Source organism: Delphinapterus leucas, chromosome 12 (assembly GCF_059928025.1).
Source record: "Delphinapterus leucas isolate spDelLeu-1000000601 "Yukka" chromosome 12, BTC_Dleu_Yukka2, whole genome shotgun sequence".
Lineage (NCBI taxonomy): Eukaryota > Metazoa > Chordata > Mammalia > Artiodactyla > Monodontidae > Delphinapterus > Delphinapterus leucas.
The window spans coordinates 22,157,473-22,177,278 of record NC_143140.1 but is presented as its reverse complement, the minus strand read 5'-3'; the positions used below and the strand labels follow the sequence as shown (position 1 = coordinate 22,177,278).

Sequence of the window (19,806 nt, the reverse complement as noted above, 5' to 3'; positions counted from 1 at the left end):
TGCGTCTGACTATCCACCTTACTCACCTTCTGCCTGTCTTCCTGATTCTTAGTTCTTAACAGAATCTCCTGATGGGTTTGAAGACCGGTTTAGAATCACTTTGTTGATGAAAATAGTTCCTCTCCTTGTCTTGTGTCAACCGACTCTTCCTGCTTTGTTTTATATACAACCCCTTGATCCACAGTTTGGAGAACTACAAATATGCTAACATACACCTGTGCTTACACAATCATACAAATACTGAATGACAGGGCACACAATCACCAAGATCAAATGTGAGCACTCAGGTCGGTGTTCTTGTATAGTGATGCCAGTTCAGATCACACTGGAGAGGGCTAATTTGGCTGGCAGTGCTCTTAAAGGGCACAGGTGATTTTGCCCTTCCACATTCACAACATAGCACATCATGCTGCATCAATATGGCTACACCGGCTGATGTAACTTCCTATGTAGTTGTTTATTTTTTATTACTATCATCATCACTATTTACAACGACACCTATTTGCTATTTCTTCGCATTATAAACACAGTATGAGTTTCATTGTCTCATTAAATCAAAGGTGTTCTAGAATATTGAATGTACGTATATTTGCCAAATCCAACATTATTTTCCAAGCCACCAACTTCATTTCCATTTTAAAGAAGAGAATTCTGATGTTCAGAAAAGTAATTTTTCCCTAATGGCACACTGTATGTCATTGATGGAGCTGGTAATAAAACCCTAGTTGTCTGAATCTCCAACTCTGTGCTCAACTGAAATTGCATTCTTCACTCAAAGCTAAAGGAGAAAATAAGAGTTACACGCTGATTCCACAGGATATGTTGTGCTAAACTAATGTCACCCATTTCATTCCTTGCAACCCAAGCATACTTCAAGTACTATTTACTAAATGACCTGTGAAGGTCATTTCATGCAACAGTACAATGTTTGAAGTTTCTGAATTATCCGTATTTTGAAATATTAACAAAATATGTTTTGTGAGCCTTCTACCCCCTCATAAAGTTAACAGACCACTTACCTACACTAGTCTCCTAATAAGGTTATGGTTGTACTAAATAGTGAAGAAGGTTTTTTAAAAAGCTCCCTACCATTTGCCAAGCAAGCAATACCATTATAATTTAACATATACTATCTCATTGAAATGCCTTAAAAACCAGTAAGATTGGTATTCTTATTATTACTTTACTAGACATAAAGATAAAGCTTTGAGCATTCAATTCATGTAATTAATTAACAGAACCAAGTTTCAAATTCCATTCTTCAGATCAACATCTCCTGCACTGAAAATAAGGCATGATTTTAAAACCTCTCAATTTCAAATCTAATAATAAATACGAAACTGAATTTAAGAAAGAGAAACTACTAGGCTCAGCCTCTCCCTGCCAGCCCCGCCATCACTGCTGCAGTCACGACTGCTGATGGGGTGGACGAACGTTTGCCTCTGCTCTCCGCATCCCATTCAAGAAATGTCACTCCCATGTCCCCGCTATACTTACAAGAAAGCAGCCCCAGAGCAGAACTCCCACCTCCATACACAGCCATCGCCAGCCCAGACGCCAGTGGTATTCCAGTAATAAAGTGCCATGTGTGCCAGTCTCTCATCAATTTGGATGGCAAGCTTCACCAGCATGTGGTTAGGTGCATGGTTTACAATGATTCTAGGCCAGTCGACAATCCCCCAACAAGGAAGAAGTATGTTAGATGCCCTCGTAATTGTCTCCTCGTTTATAAGGACACATCACAGCAAATAGGATGTCCAAGACCCACCTGTAGACACATAATTAACCTTGGCCTAGTAATGCTTATTTCTGAAGAACAGCCAGCTCAACCTGCATTGCCAGTCTAATCAGAAGGTACAAGGATCATGTGTGGGCACTGTGGAAACATGTTCTTGTGGATGGAACTGAGGTTCAACACTCTGGCAAAATGCCCACACTGCAAAAATATTTCCTCAGTGGGTAGTGCACTTCCTCGAAGGTGCTGCTGTGCATATATTACCATTGGAATGATATGTATTTTCACTGGAGTTGGATTAACTGTTGGCACCCAAGATTTTGCAAGGCAATTTCATGTAACCTATGTTTCTTGGGCAGTTGCTTATCTCTTAGCTTTGATCTGCCTTATCTGAGCTTGTTATTGGGGAGCCATAAGAGTGAGTTATCCAGAACTTGGTTTTGCATAAGCTTGTTTATGATTTGGTCATGCAGGTGAGAGAGTATCTAGCAGTTCTCAATAAGCTACTCTGGACATCTTTAAATCATTCACCTAATGGATTTTTTTTTTTTTTTTTTTTGGGTGTGTTGGGTCTTCGTTTCTGTGTGAGGGCTCTCTCTAGTTGCGGCCAGCGGGGGCCACTCTTCATCGCCGTGCGCGGGCCTCTCACTATCGTGGCCTCTCTTGTTGCGGAGCACATGCTCCAGACGCGCAGGCTCAGTAGTCATGGCTCATGGGCCTAGTTGCTCCGCGGCATGTGGGATCCTCCCAGACTAGGGCTCGAACCCGTGTCCCCTGCATTAGCAGGCAGATTCTCAACCGCTGCGCTACCAGGGAAGCCCAACCTAGTGGATTTCACTCTGGTTTATGTATGAAGTTTTAAGACTTTGGGAGTCTTTTATGAACAAATGCTCATTGTACTACATTATATGCAAATAGTTTGTTTTGCTGCTAAGTTTTCAAGCTCCAAATAATAAAGCTTGGTCTTCATATTCTTTCACATCTCTTAAAAAAAAAAAAAAGAAAAGAAAGAGAAACTACTTATCATCATCAATATCTTCTATTTGATCCAGAATACTTTACTAGAGACACAATAAAGCTTGTTTGACCTGCAGTCCACATGCTAAACAGGTATGCTCTTTACTATCACAATAAAAAGGGACATATATTTTATTATCTAAGAGTATCCTGGACTTCCCTGGTGGCACACTGGTTAAGAATCCGCCTGCCAATGCAGGGGATGCGGGTTTGAGCTCTGGTCCGCGAAGATCCCACATGCCGTGGAGCAGCTAAGCCTGTGCGCCACAGCTACTGAGCCTGTGGGCCTAGAGCCCGTGCTCCACAACAAGAGAAGCCACCGCAATGGGAAGTCCATGCACTGCAATGAAGAGTAGCCCCCGCTCGCCGCAACCGGGGAAAGCCCCCATGCATCAATGAAGACCCAATGCAGCCAAAAATTGATTAATTAATTTTTTAAAAAGAGAATCCTAACCACTTTGAAATGAATGTTCTTTAAAATTTTTACCTTATTTTAATAGACTAAATATTTAACTACCATAAAATAAAGGATGCCATATGAATCACCATATAAAATAGATGTTAAACTAGGCAGAGAATTACCTCAGCTTATTACACTTCTTTGGTTAAATATTCATGAAAACAGTCATTATCTATAGAAACCATCATAAAAAAGGTTAAGAGTAACACAACTATTGAAATATTTAAAAGTACTTCAAAAAGCTTTTATGCTAAGGAATCAGAAATCTTAAGAATAGAGAGGAAACATTAAATAAAACTCAAAACTAGATAAACCCATAGTGATTATGGTTATTCCACACAGGGCTTGGTCTTTCATTCTTTCTTATAAAAGATTTTTTATAATAACATGGAAGATGTGCATATATATATATATATATACATCTGAAATGTATATAGATATATATGAAATATATATGTATCTGAAATGAATGGTTAAAAAAATGACAAAATTGAGATTCAGGAGTACTCTAACACATGATGGTTTCAAACAGTATAACAAAATAAGAATAAAGGTAAAGTCCTGATTTGGGAGCAAAAGAAACTGTGTACGGATAACATGGGGTAGACCTGGCTTGACAGCAATTTAAGTGAAAAGATTCAGATTTGTCCTAATTGGTATTGACATATACACACTACAATATATAAAACAGATAACTAATACGCTTTCACATATGGGGTGGGGCACAATAGCTAGTTGGCATCCCCTAGAATTACAGAAGTAGACAAAAGTCTCATATTCTCCCTGAATAGACTTTTCTGGGTCCTAATCTAATCTAAAAAGAATAAAATTAATAGAATCATCTTTCTGACCTTATATTTCATCATGTCATCTAAGTCACTTTTTAGTTAACCACCAACTCAGAAAACATAATCATCCATAGTAGTATAGGGTTAAAAGTAAAAACCTGGATTCTGAAGCCAAACTGCCCGGGTTCACAACCCAGCTCCGCCACCTGTTAGTTATGTCCCTTGGGCAAGTTGCTTAGCTACTCTGTGACATAGTTCTATTTAAAATGTAGGTAATAATATTACATATCTCATAGAGCTATTGTGAGAATCAAAAAAATTATTAAATGTTTGAACATTGCCTGATACACAGTAGATGCTATATGTGTGTTTGCTATTATTACTATCATCCTACCCTTTAAGTTATCTGGAAATAGAAAAATTGAGTAGATTAGCATGAATTTATAACTAACTCATAGCCTTCTCTTCTCTTTGCATCTCTTCTCAGCAAAGATATACTTTAGTAATATTATAACAGAATATAAATGTTAAACTAAAATTAATTTTACCTTTTTCTTTTAGCATTTTAAAGAATCATTCTGCTCATTTTGATGAAAAGAGAATATTTTTCCAGCAGTGGGTAAAAATAAATTTCCTCTTTTCCAAGAAGAAAAGATTAGACAATCGTGGTTTACAAAAACTAGTTTCTATCTCTTCAAGGAAAGGAAAAAGAGTTTTCTTTAGTTAATGGTATAGAGTCCAATTATCATGTGTCACTGAGGCTCTACCTGATAGACCACCAAATGCTTCTGTGTGGGTAAATAAAAGAATAGGGATTTGATGTGCATCTTAAAATTGGTAGAGGCTGGGAGGTTGGAGAGCCTTGTGTGGACAAGAGAATTAGAAGATTGGAGAGAAGGAGTATGGAAAACTCAGGAAGATAATCCAAGAGTCCTTTCTGGGAAGGATGAATCAAGTGGGAAGGAGAAAGGACACTACAAGGATATTACTTCACTGTCCATGAGACATGTTGGAAGAGGTTATTTGACAGCTAATATGTCTTTGTATAAATTATATGGGAACTTTTAGTAGTGGCCTTTAGAATGTGAAACACCTATTTCCTCCTTCTTCAATCAAAAGTAGCCTGATTTACCCTTGGAGAAGTTTACTTCTCCCAACAGTATAGTGGCAATGCTGTTGAAGTGGTCCTGAACAGGCTTAATCCAATCAATTCATCTCATCACCATGGCCTTGATATTCAATTTAAGGGTGAACCTATAACACAGTTCAAGTAAGGGAGACCACAGGGAAGTAGCCATTTTCTTCCTCTGCATGAATTGCTGAGATAATATGGGATACAGAACTGCACTCTACATAAAAGAAAATCCTGGGGCCACCATGTAGAACTGAAAATGAATACTAGTGCCATGGAAGATGGAGCAAAAAGACAAGGAAAAAAATTAGATGACTAGTGGCTTATTCACTGTGCCAAGTCACATTAGCATCCTTTATCTGGATTGCTGAGTTATAAAGTCAATAAATTCATTTGTGGTTGTTGATTATACCAGTTCATATTGAGGTTTGTTATTTGCAATTAAAATAGTCCTAACCGATACAAATTTCACATCTATATAATAGGTTTGCACCACTTGACTAACAAGTGTTTAGGCATGTAAGAATTTTGTTTTTTGTGAACCATGAATCCAGTTAGCTGACACCTCTGCTAAAGTATGTCACAAGTGTTCAACCTACTCCTCTCTAGCAACCCCACAAGAATCTTAGTGAAGTTGAATGAAGCATGCTTGATTAACCAACACTGGGCTAGGAGAAATGAAAAACATTATTAGAAAACATTTTTTCAGTCATTTGTAAGCATTGTAATTTCTACCCTAATAAGCAAAGACATAACTGCTCTGACTGTATATACTCATTTAAAAATAGCACTTCACAAGTCAAACACACACACACACAAGCACATTAAACTATTCTACTGTGTTAAAAGAAAGTCATAGAAGTGACATATACTCCAATGACCATCCACACATCTTAGTCAGACACGGCCATATCAGTCTTTCTCCTGTATTACTTGGAATAGGAATCACTTTTTGTTTCCCAGCATGATAGGAAAAATTGATGTCAGCAGCAAAATTCCATCTGTTTGGCCATGTGAGGGCTATTAGCTTGCTCACAAGATAACCTCTCCCAAAGGACTCAATTTCATGTTCTAAAATACAAATTTGAAATTCATTATTTAATATTTAAAATAATTCAGGATGCAAAAAATGGTCTCCTAAAATGCTAAATTGTTATAGTAGTTAGTATACGAGCCTCAGTAGATACATATATTCTTTCCTTCTTAACAGTTTAGTATATTGAAAGAATATATTAAACCACCTCATGACATTCAGGACAATATTTGCATAGCCATAACAAAAAAACCAAATCTCCAGTCTTTAAAGAGCTTTAGGACTTTTAAAAGATTATAAAAGAGTGAAAATAGAAGATTATAGTCAACACCTAATTTACATTTTTTCATATCACACAGGACTTTCCACAGTCTAAATTGTGTGTGTTGTTGTTGTCATTGCTTTTGTTGTTTTCTTATTCATTGTTATTTCTTCTTCTAGTCTATAAACTACTAAAGAGCAGGGAAAAATCTGTTAGGTTGACAAATAGGAGGTTCTCAATATCTTTTTGTTGAATGTGTAGATGAATAAATTAATGAATCACTAAATGAATGGATAGGTGAAAAAGGGTCATCCTATATTCTGTATTGATCTAACAGTAAAGGCAAATGCTTCAATGACATTAGTGTGTTCATATCCTTGTTGAGTTATCTCCATTTATTTACTGGATAAATATTTATTGAGCACCTACTCTGTCCAACAGAATAATGATGTGCAGACCACCACACACAGCAGCATGGTCTTTGGCAACTCATGCTCTTCTGAGAGAAAATCAGGCTTCAGAACTACCTATAAATGAGTTTAAGGGTTGTGTTAAAAACAAACAAGCCTGACTCTTCTGGTTTGCCTGGGTCTTAGATGGTTCCTGTGACTTGGGTTTTTAATACTAACTCTGGGAAAGTCCTGTCAAAAGAAAAATGCATCAAATGGAGTTAAACAATCAAAGAACCCTTGTTCAACACTATTGCAACAGGAGAGAGAAATTGAACTCAACTCCGCTGAAACAAAGGTGAGAGGGTTTTTAAGCTGTAGGGAGAGTTAGTGGAAAAGTACTGGGGAATATTAGCGAGGCATTGATTAATAGGGTTAGGCCATTTGTGTTTGTTAATTGTTGTTTATTGAAGTTAGGCTCCTACCTCACACAAAAACAGGGAGATAGCATGATATCTTTCATGATGATTATATATCAAATAGATGATTCCCAGATCCCCCGGAAAGACATTCCTGGGTTGTGAAACTGTCAAGGGGCTGTGAGAAGATTTACATCTCAAAGGGACAGAAAACAATTTACAACTCTAAGTTTCCTAAAGTAAATGCTCTAAGTAAAGGGAGGTCAGGGGCCAAGAATTAGGAAAAAGGCATCCTAAAGTTCAGTCAAGCTGAGGAGAATGTTAAGACCCCCATGATCAGTCTCAAGCAAACTGAGAGAGGTGATCACTTACTGGGTGTTAGGTGTTGCACAGAACTTCACTAAAACTTTTCTATAGCTGAAATTTGGAATAATCATACTTAGCAAATTCTCATGTAAATCTGTGAGTTCATCAGCTTTTACAGGCTTACCAAGAAAGTGATTTTTTTTCTCTTGGAAGATAGCTATCTCAAAATGCAATAATGATTTTTGTTTTCATGAAACAGTTTTTAGAAACACATATTTTTGGAGCTTTTGTTGGATTGTACAAAAATGAAGACTTCATATTCAGTGAAAAGCTTTAAACAAATCACCAAAAAAAGCATTCAAAGAATGAATCTCTATTCCATGGTGCTTCTGCTGTACCAGAACACTCAGAATATCCCATAAAAGGCTTTAATTTATTGTCACAAACTCCACTAACTCATCTTAAGCCTCATGATTATTTTAGATACTGAGTAAAATCAATGACTTGAGATTTGCTTTTTGTGAAAGCTTGAATTATAAGAATTCTGCCACATTGTCAACTCTGATCATTTAAATCCTGATGATAAGTTCATGATAATTTGTATGTGGCTTGAAATAGAAGATCTGTTGAAAGGAGTATTTTTGCTGTAATGAAAAATAAAACTTACAAGTTTCTAAGTTAAGGTTTTATGTAATAAAACACTGTATTTTTGAACTTTATTGTTCATTTCCTATATTTTTAGTTTTTAGGAAAGTTCTGAGCCCATATGGTGAAGGTGTTAGGTTCTAGAAATGCACTGAACCAAACACAGTACTAGAGACAAAAAGGAAACCCTTTTCCAATGTCTGGGGCCAATTCATTGTTGGCTTGGGCCAAAAGAGTGAAATGAGAAAGGGCCTAGGTATTTTTGTAAAGAACTAAATAATAAATTATCGACGTCAAAATGAGGTCAACGACCTTCAATGTTTATCTTATTAAAAGAAAGACCATTACTTCATCTGTAGCCTAACATTAATTTTCTTCAGACAGTAAAAGAATGAATTGGTAATTCCAGGAGGGTTTCTATTTTCCTGCTAATTCCAGGAATTCTGCTTCTCTGTGGTGTGTGTGTGTGTGACAGGAACATTTCTGAGAAACTACTGAGACTAAATAAAATTAGGAAAAGGTCATAACTTAGGTGTGTTATATTGGGATTTGAGAGAAAATTAGAAACCTGAGTATACATAATAAATAAAAATATATATTGGGGTAAGAATACATCTAAATTGTGAATCAACTTTGGTAAATCTTTCCAAAAGGAAATGTCATGTTGCAGGTCAAGACTCAAATGAGCAGCTTGTTGTTTTTTTTGTTTTTTTTTTTGCGGTACGCGGGCCTCTCACTGTTGCGGCCTCTCCCGTTGCGGAGCACAGGCTCTGGACGCGCAGGCTCAGCGGCCATGGCTCACGGGCCCAGCCGTTCCGCGGCATGTGGGATCTTCCCGGACTGGGGCACGAACCCATGTCCCCTGAATCGGCAGGCGGACTCTCAACCACTGCGCCACCAGAGAAGCCCGAACAGCTTGTTTTTAAAAATTATGCATTATTTAACTCATTCAAAAAATATTTACTGACCATCTTCTAAATGACCAAGCGTTAAGATAGGTGTTATATGGATAGGAATGGTCTCTGAGGAAGTAATCGTTAATAAATAGACTCACACGTGTATAATTACTCCAATACAATAGAAGCTTAGTTTTTGATCCTGTAACATGGGACCAAGTGGGTTTGTCAGCAGAACAGCCCTCTTCCATGCCATCTTTCTGAACTAAATTAAAAGAGGCTCTGCGGGGCTTCCCTGGTGGCGCAGTGGTTGAGAGTCCGCCTGCCAATGCAGGGGACACGGGTTAGTGCCCCGGTCCGGGAAGATCCCACATGCCGCGGAGCGGCTGGGCCCATGAGCCATGGCCGCTGAGCCTGCACGTCCGGAGCCTGTGCTCCGCAACGGGAGAGGCCACAACAGTGAGAGGTCCGCGTACCACAAAACAAAAAAACAAACAAACAAAAAAAGAGGCTCTGCAATCTTCAATATATGGCTTCTAGCTGGCTGAAATGGGGAAAAAATAGCGGTAGCAAGGTGAGGGAGAAGTCCAGGGACATTTAACAGGCCTGGCTTGGAAGTGAGCCAAATCTCATTTATTCACCTTGCATTGAATAGACCTGGTCATAGGATCCCAGCTAGATGCAAGAAAACCTGGGAAATTCTATCTTGTGCTTCCCATATACACTTCATAACATAAAAAAGGAAACGTGTTTTTGGTGGACAGTTAGACATTTCTTCACAATCTACCTCTCTCACCATCAGATATTACTCTATACCCCATCCCTAAGAAGACAACTCAAAATCCAACCCACTTGCTGCATACAGTACAAAGTCCAGGATATATAGGTGCTGCACTGTCTTCTTCATCATTTCCAGAGGTGGATTCTCATAATTTAATGATCCACGTACCAAAAGGCCAATTATGTGCATTTTCCAAGTTCACATGCCTATTTTATAAAGTGGAGCAAGGATAGCAATAAAAGCTACCATTCAAAATGTTGAAGGATACAAGATATACAGCAGTCACTCATCTATAACAATCATAGCATCCAAATTGCCAATTATCATGGAAGTCTCCACCCTGGCACGAGGGAAAGTCCTTCATTGACCTAAATACTATGGCTCCGGACGCGCAGGCGCAGCGGCCATGGCTCACGGGCCCAGCCGCTCCGCGGCATGTGGGATCTTCCCAGACCGGGGCACGAACCCGTGTCCCCTGCATCGGCAGGCGGACTCTCAACCACTGCGCCACCAGGGAAGCCCGACCTAAACACTATTATCTGAAAGAAACTGTAGTTATCCTCCAAAACCACATATAAGGGGGTTTTCGGAGAGTATGTCCTCCTTGAGAGCAATATAGATTTCACAACTCCCTACTTGTTACATATATAAATTAGATAGTTAAGAAGTTGGTCTAAGGCTTGACTATTCAAAGACTCCTTTAGTGAAGGCTCACATTTCTTTGGAAACACCAGCTTTCAAAAACAGTAAGCTTCTGATTTACTTGCCTTCAGTCAGCACCAGGTGCCAGTAACTACAACTTAAATTTTCTCCTAGACATAATTTTCAAGTTTGATTTATTCCCTTGCCTCCATGCCCCTAGGTCTCTCTCCATAGCAGCTACCTTGAGGCCATATGAAGTGACAAACTTGAGGGGAAGGGAAGAATTTTTAATTTAAACCTTTCAAAGCTGAGTTTCTCTGTTTACTGAGAACACTGATGAACCTTTGTTACTTATGTTCTTTTCAAGTCTCGTTTCCTATGGTTTAAGTTTCAAAACTCTTCACCCTTTTGTTTCTGCTTTTTGTTTCTGCCCCTGAATCAGTGAATTCTTGACCAAGATCATTGTTTTTATGTAATATCTTCCTAAATACAGTAAATAACAAGCTACCCAAGCTAGTAACATTCTGCTCTCCAGCCTCTTCTAGGGCCACAAACATTGAAGGCAATACTTCTCCTTATTAGTAAGGTTAGACTAACTGCCATAAAAATTAGAAATTAAAATGTAAACTGTATAAATACAATAGAAGGTTACTTTTATTCATGTAAAAGTATTGGGTAGGTGAACAGGTTAAAGGGATTGTACTTGTCCACACAATTGTTCAAGAACCCTTTGTGATGGAGCTGCTGACATTGTCAACATGTTGCTTTCAAGGGCAACTGAGAGTCACTCTAATTCAAACCATACAAAAGTTCAGAGAAAATAGAGGAGCACAGGAAAGGATTTTAGTGCTAAACCTTGCCATACCACATGGCATGTCCACTCATATTCCCTTGGCCAGAACTAGTCACATGGCTCTACCTAGCTGCAAGGGAGATGGGATATGCACTGCTTTCCTTTCAAAATCCTGTTTTGGAAGGGGGAACACATTTTTTGGTTGGTGGATAATTAGTCAAATCTGCTACAATTTGTGATTTGACAGGTGAGAAGCAGAAGACATTTTGGGGTGGGTGGGTTGGCCTGATTCTCATTTGAAGGGACATTTCAGGCAAAACAAATTGATAGAAGACGCCTTAAAGTGGACAGATCTTGTTCTGAGGTTGTTTTCAATATCTCAGAGTAGGCCACTATGATGAAAGGATGATGAGGGAAGTAGAAAAGATGGTGCTAAAGAGGTAGACTGGAGACAAATCAAGCAAGGAGAGTTGACAAATTTGAATTGTGTTCTAAATGCGATAATTTAGAATGTATTTTAAGTAAAAGAAGAAATTATTTAATATTTTAAAGACCACATCAGCATTAAAAAAAAACTCTGCTTGCGGTATGGAGAATGGGGGTAGGAGTAATGGTAGAAGGTAGTAATCTTGATAAGACACTAAGGGATGTGAAGAAGAATTAGAGAAGGTCTGGCACCATATGTATCATTAAGGCATTAACTAGGCCCAGTACGGGTCACTTGGACAGTCATACCTCTGGGAGATGTGAGAAACTGCTATCTATAAACACAGGATGCTTACTGACCTAAATGAAAATCCTGGAAGCAAGGATCTCATTTGGACAAAGACAATAACTTGTATGTTCTCTTATTCTTTCCACATATACACAAAGTATTTCTTCCCTTTGATTATCCTCTATTTCTTCGTGTTAAAGGTCTGCTCCCTAATTATTGAAACATTTTATGATGAAAATGTATACGTATATTTTTCTTAATGGAACTTCCCTTACACAGGGATTAGAGATCTCATGGAGAGTGGAGGGAAACAAATATTTTCATGTTTCTGTATGATTAGGGCATTCAGAAAAAAGAAAACTGCAAGCTGGATTGAAGGATAAGTCTTGAAAGGTAAAAGATGACTGAAAAGTGAGAGATCTCAGGGAGATTTAAAGGGTTTATCTCCTTGGTGTTTGTTTACATTTCAAAGGATGAAACCCAGAGATGTCCTTTTACTTTCTGAAGGATTTTAAACCATTAGGGAACAAAGATTTCTCTCCCTCTTTCAGGAACAGAGGAGTACTCTGTAACCTATATAAACTCCCACATACATAGTTTTGGGCTTCCTCTCCTATAGTACAAAAATATCCTTGGCATGTATGTTGTGATTTTGCCCCTGACTGTATTATTCTGAAGAGGGGATAATAGAACATGGAGAGCTAATACAGTTATTGCTATAAGTGATAATACTCTGTCTCGGACCCAGAACCTTGGCATTGGCTTTCAGGTTCATGTAAATAAATATACATATTAAAAATGTATCAGATTCATCAAAGGCAATCCTTTCAAAGAATCTGTACCACAGATGGATGGAAAAATCACTGAAGGAGAAATAAACATGGGAGAGTGGCATGCACCTCTATGAATAGCATCCATGGCAATAAAGCTCAGAACAAACTGAGACTTGTAAAAAACAATACGGACAATACAAAAGGATTCGTAGATAGTCCTTAAGCAAGATCAGCAGTGAAGGGGAAAAGGCTGTAATATTAAGAAAAGACAGAAAGTAGTCTACTAGTAAGAAAAATAACTTTTTTTCACTAAAACAAATTATAGTAAACCAAATTCATTCACTGCTTGATTAGGGTAATAAAACAGAAATAATGGAATTTATTTAGGCAAAGCATTTTGACTGCTTGTTACAGTACCTTTAGAGAATGTTTTAAATAGGCTAGAATTAATAGAGTTATTGGACGGATGTGTGTCAGATTCTAAAACTTTGCATTGCATTAATGATTAATAGTGTCTTGTAGGTCAGGAGAATGTTAGCCACTGCTCTGTCACAAGATGTAATCCTGTTTTGCATTTTAATCAGACTTGGCTAAAAGGTATATGCACTTTTTTGAACAAAAGAATTATAATTCAAAATTATCTTAGCTAGGTAAGCCAAAAAGTAGAAAATTAAATGTAACTGGTAAGTTCTCACTTGGTTTCAGAAAGCTAGCTACAAACTGGGGAACCCAGGATTAACAGAAGTTTAATTTGAACCTATCTTTGGAATTAGCACCCAACATTTGTCATGAAATCTAGATTCTGAGCTAAATTACTGTGCCAGGAGTTTCGGTTCCAACATCATCGCTTAGTAGCCAACAAGAGCGTAACCTGAGAATAGCAGCCAGGCTGTGGCCAAACCCCAAAGCTAAGTAATGGGACCCACTTGAGAACTAAGGGCTTTCAGTTCAGAAGGCAGAACACTGGGTAGGGGGTCTCATCTACATAAAGCAATATTATATTGACAAAATATTATATTGACATATAAAAAATATTATATTGACATTGGCATGTGTGTGGGGAAAACATAAAAACGAAACACAAAAATCGAATAATGTTATTAGTTAATTATATTAATTGAATATTTACAAAAATAGCATAAATGAGAAAAATCATAGTGACAAACATTTCAAATCCATTATTTTAATTGTTTGAATTAATTTAAAAAATTAGAAGTACAGCAAGTCCCCTACATACGAACCTTCAAGTTGCGAATTTTCAAAGATGCGAATGTGTGTGTTCGCGTATCCAATCACTTAAATTAGTTCATGTGTCTGGCGTACATTGTCATGTGTGTGCATCCTCTACAAAATTAGAAATGTCCTCTTTATTTTCTGTGTTTGTTTTTTATGTATTATGTGTGTGAAATGTGTTATAAATCTATTACAGTGCAGTACTATATAGCCGATTGTGTTAGTTGGGTACCTAGGCTAACTCGGTTAGACTTACAAACAAATTGGACTTACGAATGTGCTCTCAGAACTGAACTAGTTCTTATGTACGGGACTTACTTATTGTCTTATAGACAACCAGCTTTTGCTATGGGAGAAAATTCTAGACGTTAAAACATCTAGATGTTAGTAACACAGAGGCAATTTGGGAGTAATAAGAGAAAAACATTTTTAACTCTGAAAAGAATTTCCTTATATAATAGAGGGTGCCAAGTCCCTGAAAATTGTTGAAGCTAAGGCTGGAAAGTCATGTAACTAGAGATGGGATTGCTCTGAGATAACTTCCAAGACCTTGTCCAAATAAAATTCATTATTCTATTAAATCAGGCAAGTCTATGTGGAGAAGAGGTCAGGAAGATAGAAATATCCAAATATTATGAAAATAACTAGCAAAATTTGGGAAGGATAATGTTAGAGTAGAATCTGGAATCATGTCTCTGGGAAGATTTTCAGGAATGCAGGAAACAATGGATCCTAAATAAATCTTGTAAGAAAAGCACTGGAGCTTGAAAAATAAAAAGTATTTGAAAAGAAAGTAAAATTCTAACTTTAGTGCTTTCCCAGCATTACTGTAGTTTCATGGGTTGAAATTTTCAAATTATTAATATACTTAAAACACTGTATATTAATATATCATTGTGAAAATCACAAAATACATGCAAATGAAACAGACTGTGCACATATGTATGTGTGAATATATATATATGGAATATATATATGGAATATAATATTTTATATATATATATAAAAATATATATGGAATATCCCTCTGCCATGAGAAAGTGAGAAATTCTGCCATGTGTGACAACATGAATGGACCTTGGGGCATTATGCTAAGTGAAATAAGCCAGGTATAGGAAGACAAATATTGCATGGTATCACTTATATATGGTGTTTTTTAAAAACTCAAACTTATAGAAACAGAGAGTAGAAAAGTGGCCGCCAGGGGGTAGGGCGTGGGGAAATAGGGAGAGGTTGGTAAAAGGGTACAAACTTTCAGCTATAAGGTGAATAAGGTCTGAGGATCTAATGTATAACGTGGTGAGTGTAGTTGATAACACCGTATTGTACAACTGAAGTGTGCTAAGAAAGTAGACCTTAAAGGTTCTCATCAAAAAACCAGAAAGAGGGCTTCCCTGGTGACGCAGTGGTTGAGAGTCTGCCTGCCGATGTAGGGGACACGGGTTCGTTCCCCAGTCCGGGAGGATCCCACGTGCAGCGGAGCGGCTGGGCCCGTGAGCCATGGCCGCTGAGCCTGTGCGTCCGGAGCCTGTGGTCCGCAACGGGAGACGCCACAGCAGTGAGAGGCCCGCGTACCGCAAAAAAAAAAAAAAAAAAAAAGATGGAAGGATTCCTTTTACAATGTATACATATATCAAATTACCACACTTTAAATATCTTACAATTTTATCAATTTTATATGTCAATTATCCCTCAATAAAGCTGAAGTTAAAAAGAAGGCAACAAAAAAAAGGAAAACGGTGGGCTAGAAACCTGGGTATAGCGATCTATCAGCAAATGGGTGGTTACTGAAGCCATAGGAGTGGGCAAGATTGTCCAGAACAATAAAAAGACTGAGAAGAGAAGATCTGGAGCAGATCCCTGCCTCACTCCAACAATTTAAGACACAGGCAGAGGAAATATTGCCTGGAAAAGAGGTCAAGAATAAATGACAAGATATTGTCAGAGAATATGAGGATAGAGGTGTTTGTGGTTGAAAATTTTAAGTGATTTGCTTAAAGGTCCTGTATTAGTTTTCTAGGGCTACCATAACAAAATGCCACAGGCTACGTGGCTTCAACAATAGAAGTGTATTTTCTCACAGTTCTGGAGGCTGGTTGTTCAAGTTCAAGGTGTGGCAGGTTGGTTTCTCCTGATATCTCCCTCTCCTTTTCTCACAGTTGGCTGCCTTGTCGCTGTATCTTCACAAGGTCTTTCTTTTATGCATGATCAATCCTGGTCTCTCTGCTTCTTCCTATCAGGACACAAGTCATATTACGTTAGAGCCCCATCTTTATGTCTTTTTTTAACCTTAATTAACTCTTTAAAGACCCCACCTCCAAACACAGTTACATTGGGGGTTAGGGCTTCAACATATGAATTTGTGAGGGGCCCAGTCTAGTATACCACAGGTCCACAGGTGGGAAATAATGACCTTGGGGTTCACCTGACTATTCACCCCATCCTGTTATTCTTTCTGTTATAGCACACTATTTCCCTGTGTGATATATGAATTGGAATTTATTACTAACTCCATCTAGAAAACTGTAAGCTCTCTGTGTAACTTGTTCTATTTATGCTTATACCTAAGAGTAATTACCATAGCATCCAATAAATTGATGTATTAAAGGATATATATGAAGAAAAATCTCTGTCCATCCATTCAACGTAAGTTAGCCTTTCAATTAGTTATGAATGGCCCTTGCTAATTATCTTCACTGCAGTGCACACCTTTTATAAACTGTAAATGGATATAACTTAGGGGTCTCTTAGGAGGAATAAGGTCAAAGTGTTTAAGAGGAGAAAAGTCAAATACTAAAAACACAGCTGGCAAAAAAAGAGGAGAGAAGATATATCTGCAGATATCATCTCTACTTTATCCATTCTCCTCTCCTTTATTCAGTTTCTCAGTCCCTCTATTTCACAGAAAAGCAATGCTGGAGATTATAGGAGAAATGGTAAGTTAACCTATAAAGGATTGATGGCAGGAAAGGGAGGAGTGGTCCCACTGTGACATGCTACAGACTGTAAACAGAAAGCATCTACAATTGACACCTTGGAGCACAGAGACTGATAGCAAAATTAAAGTAGTAAAGATGTCTTTCAGTTTCCTTAGCGCAAATTTCCTTTTTGATTAGCTCTCCCATTTCTTACATCCTCTATTCCCTTTCAACAATCACTTTGATCAAAAATGGGAAGAAAGGAGCTGAATTCCTTGATGGAGGAAAGAGGTTAGGCGAAGATTTCTAATGCAGATGGAGATGGAGGCCAAGGATATCAAGGATGCAGTCAGTGGTTCAGATAATAATAGAAAGCCACGTGTAAAGCACAGCCAGGAAATGACTTGATGGGTTACAGTGTTAAACAGTCATTTTCTTATTAAGAAACATGGTCTTTACTAGCCACCAGAAAAGCTCCTTGCAATTTTTGCCTGCTGGAATGTAAGATACACATTTCATTTGTCTCTGTTCCTGAAATCCATGGCTTGAAACTTGGAGAGCAGAAAGGTCATTAGATTTAGCTGGCCTAAAATAATACTCCATGAACCAATTTCGATTGTCAAGTAGAAGGATTGGCTTGGGATCTAAAAACCTGTAATTCTTTGGAATGAGTTAATTGACATCTTTTAAAATGTTAAATTTATTTGCACCGTTTAGGAAAATGTGTAGTCTCCATGAGCTCAGGATTGTGTTTTAAGAGAAAGATTTTATTTTAAGCCTGACGTTGAATGTTAAAAGACGTTTTGTATTATTTGATAATTTTGATAGATTTATCAGACATTATCCCTCATCCATTACTTCTGTCAAGGCATGAGATTTTAATATTTGATTCACCAAGCAAAATTTTCACAAAAGGAATTGTTGAAACTTTAAAATTTACGAACCCCAATGCTGAGACATTCCTACCTTCTTCCTTATTTCCAACATTTTCCTGGATATGTATGGCTATAACTCCTCCATTTTACCTGTCAACTGATGAGATCAGAATTTGTTTCAAAATTCTAAATTAAGAGAACTGTTGGAAGGAAGGAAAATATTATCTTATCTATGGATCGTTAATGATGTTCAGGACAGTTCTTTTTCATACATGATCTCTTATATATATTTGTAATATGTGTCTCTGAGGTGTGTACAAGGGATGGCCCTGGCGAGCAGCTCTGTGTTTATTTAAAGGATGCTCAGTTGATCTTAGGTCTTCCAGACTCCCCACATTTCAAATGCAGCGGCCATGCTTTCTACTTAATAAAAAGTATTTTCAATAATTTGTAGATAATCCATGGAGTCTTGATGTAAATATTTCTGTCAGACAGACTTGGGGCAAGGAAGACAGAGAATTTTTGACTTCTTAGAGCGCTTGGCTGAAGGTCATGATTTGTTTAAATGCTGTGGATTTTGCCTATTGTAGGACAATTCACTGCAGCAGGGAGTTTGATATTTCTCAGGGCAGGATGTACTCATAGATGTACATATGAATTCTGAGCATAACCAGAAAATCATATGTATTATGTAATATATATGTATTTGTTGTTATTGTTGTTTGCTTGCTTTTTTAAATTTCTATTTATTTTATTTATTTTTTTACATCTTTATTGGAGTATAATTGCTTTACAATGGTGTGTTAGTTTCTGCTTCATAACAAAGTGAATCAGTTGTACATATACATACGTTTGCTTGTTTTTAAGATATTTGTTTTACTCCTCTGCTCAGGGAAAGACCTAAAGACATCTGTTCTCAAGCTTGACTGGCTGTTAGGATTACCTGGAGAGTCCTTAGAAATTCTGATGCCTGAGATCCACTCCCAGAGATTCTGATAAAATTGGATTAAAATAATGGTATTTTACAGCTCCCCAGGTATTTCTAACATGCACCTGAGGTTAAGAGACATTGCCTTTGGCCACTGTGCAAAGTCAGACTCTAAGGGCCCATGGCAATGTCTATTTCTTGAATTTTGATTTTAGACTCAGAGTTGCCTGAGTTTAAGTTCATACTCAGCTGCCTACTATCTAGGAAGGGCCTTATTAGTTTGTAAGGCTCAGATTACTTTATGTTAAATATGGAAAATAATAGTAGCTACCTCATGGGACTGTTGGAAAGATTAAATGAGATGCTGCAATTTAAAATTGTTAACTAAGGGCTTGGCATAGAGTAAGACCTGAATATATACTAGCATTACTCCTGCTACTACTGCCGCTGTTATACTTTTCTGAACACTAACCACAGTATTCAGACATTTCCAGTGGAGAGACGGCCATGGGGGGTGGATTTTTGCAGACTCCTTCTCACAGAGGGAGGCCAGGCTTCCACCCAAATCCTCAACCTGTCCTCTCCTCTTGCTAGCACATTTGATGAAAACCTCTTTCACATAGAACACAAATATTTTTGAATTGTTCTCTTAGGTTAATGTTGCTTAGTAAAATGTAAGCCAGGTAAAAATGGACCTATGTATTTTCAGTATGTTTGTCTATATTAGACTGAAATCTTGAAGTCAGGGTCCAAGTCCAATTCTTCTTCATGTTTACATAATATCTAGCCCAATTTTTTACACCAAGTATTCACTCAAGACAAATAAGTGGTTAAATGAATCAACAAGTTATCAACCTAACAACCCAGGCAGATCACATCTTGCTTCACTGACTTTTAGTCTCTGGAAAAGCATCACAGAATGAAAAGTTTTGGTAGCTACTATCATGCTATCTTGTGATTCTTCATTCCTTGTCAGCTGAAAGCTTGGTGATAGTATGAGCTCTGTCTGTTACTCTCTTCCCTAGGAGAATTTCTCTTACTCAATAAATACTTGTAACAGGATTGC

At 37.7% G+C, this 19,806-nt stretch overlaps 1 long non-coding RNA gene and 1 pseudogene across 4 annotated transcripts in view; one reads left to right on the top strand and one right to left on the bottom strand.

Annotated features, from left to right (window-relative positions):
* Positions 1-19,806, bottom strand: part of LOC149747846 (uncharacterized) — a 325,556-nt gene that overhangs the window by 101,799 nt on the left and 203,951 nt on the right. For all 4 annotated transcript variants that reach the window (XR_016395135.1, XR_016395134.1, XR_016395137.1 and 1 more), the window contains one exon: positions 16,101-16,252. This is a non-coding gene — a long non-coding RNA (uncharacterized LOC149747846). The remainder of the gene's footprint in view (positions 1-16,100; positions 16,253-19,806) is intronic.
* LOC111183276 (type 2 phosphatidylinositol 4,5-bisphosphate 4-phosphatase pseudogene) lies at positions 308-2,685 on the top strand (annotated as a pseudogene).